General features: G+C 33.5%; 1 protein-coding gene and 1 pseudogene across 4 annotated transcripts in view; one reads left to right on the forward strand and one right to left on the reverse strand.

The window, feature by feature from the left end:
- Window positions 1-1977, reverse strand: part of pros (homeobox protein prospero) — a 233701-nt gene that overhangs the window by 106143 nt on the left and 125581 nt on the right. The gene's annotated exons all lie outside the window — the stretch shown is intronic.
- LOC141433002 (eEF1A lysine and N-terminal methyltransferase homolog) lies at window positions 968-1726 on the forward strand (annotated as a pseudogene).

A 1977-nucleotide genomic window follows, 5' to 3' on the forward strand; every position in this document is an offset into this window, starting at 1 on the left:
TACTGCATACTGAGTAGTAAAAAACTACTACTAACTACTTTATGTGCAATAAAGAATTTACGTATGACGACTTAGTTTACATCTTTGATCTTTATCATAACATAATAATATTAAAAATGTTTTTGGACTGTAATACACATATTGCAACTAGATTGAAATGACACCGTTTTTATTGGGTTATTCCTGGTGTCAATCCCATGTGTTCCCATGGAATATACTAGAATACAAGGAAAATACATCAGGTAACTTTCAAGGTTATAAAGTGGTTACATTGAAGGCACTTTATTTACGCCATTTAAATGCAATATAACTATAATAATTGTAGTATCACTATTCCTTACCCAGGTCGAAGGCTTTCACGGTGGCGAGAGCCTCCCATTTATCCTTATTTTTACTTTCCATTTTGCGTTAATTCTGTGGCCCAGTTGACTCCAAAGTGTTCGTTGTTCAAAGTAGTTGAAAACCATCTTATTGCAAAAACTACAAGTTTTTTGCTTACAGGACATTGTGTGAGGTTTTTTTGTCCAGAACGGATTTCAATATCAAAGTAAATTCGAGTTCACGTAAATAAATCAACTACATAATTTTTTTTTTTTTTTTCGTCAATGACAGTCAGTCACACTAAAAACAATGCAATTTAAACTTTTAATCGGGCTGTGCTGTCTATGGTGTAGCTAAGACAAAAAATAAACAATTTATAAAAAGTAGAAAATACAGTACAATTAAAAATGATATTAGCTTTAAATAAAAGAAAACAATTAACAATATATTGAGCAGACTTCAACAACTGTTGACCTTGGTAGTAAACGAGACGTTCGGGATTTGATTTGTCACAACATTGAACGAAGATTGAACGTCAGTCAAAACGTCATTTTGACATAAAAACAAAAATATCAGCGAGACTCGTGTACACGATTAAATTTTTTGAATTTTCTTGATAAAAATCTCATAGAAATGAATTTTACTACCTAAAAGTCATAAAGAATTCAGCGAGAAAAGACTACTGGAATAAATTTTTCAAGAAACGGCGGCAACAAAGCTTTTGAATGGTAGGTTATTTATAATATGCGAATGTTTTCGTACGTTTCATGCTTATTTTACTCTACATTTAAAATTAAATCTGTTTCCGTTGTAATTTTAGGTATGGAATATCTAGAGCTGTGTTCGCACCTGCATAAATATATCAAACAGACTGATAACATACTAATAACAGGTTGCGGTAATTCTGGCCTCAGCGCTGACCTATACGATGTCGGCTTTTCAAACATAACTAATATAGACGTTTCAGAAGTGGCCATTAACAAATGAAAACGTAAACGCACAAAAGAACAAAAATGAAATTTATTTGCATGGATGCACTGAACACAAGTTTTCAAAATGACGAGTTTAATGTGGTCTTAGATAAAGGCACTCTAGACGCGCTCATGCCCGATGATACAAAAGAAACAAACGACACCATGGACAAATATTTTAGTGATCATAAAAGAGTTTTGAAACTTGGAGGTTCGTTTTGTCTGCATATCCTTGCTGCAGGTTCATATATTAAATAAGCTACTGGCCACTTTGTGATAAGTCCTGGATGCAGCAGTGGTGCGATGCCATGAAGCTGAAGAGAGAATGCAGAAAATGGAGATGGACCACTTTGCCTGTCTTTATTGTGATTGCTACTAAGTTCAAGGAAATGCCAGTTTTATGTAAGTTTGAAAATAAGATTCCTGAGAACTAAGCACTTCCATTTTGTAAAAAACTATGTCATGGCATTCTGGTATACTAGCTGTTGCCGATGACTCCTGTGAAGAATTCGTTTTTATCACTATCCAATGGGAACTTTGCAATTTTCCAGGATAAAACTATTCTATGTCCTATGCTCTATAGTACTTTTCAGGTAGGATGGGTACGGTGACACATATCATTAAGCAATTAAAGGGTTGTGAAAGTCTAAATTCAAATCGATTTATTGTTATTCTTGATTAAATA

This window comes from Choristoneura fumiferana, chromosome 11 (genome assembly GCF_025370935.1).
Source record: "Choristoneura fumiferana chromosome 11, NRCan_CFum_1, whole genome shotgun sequence".
Lineage (NCBI taxonomy): Eukaryota > Metazoa > Arthropoda > Insecta > Lepidoptera > Tortricidae > Choristoneura > Choristoneura fumiferana.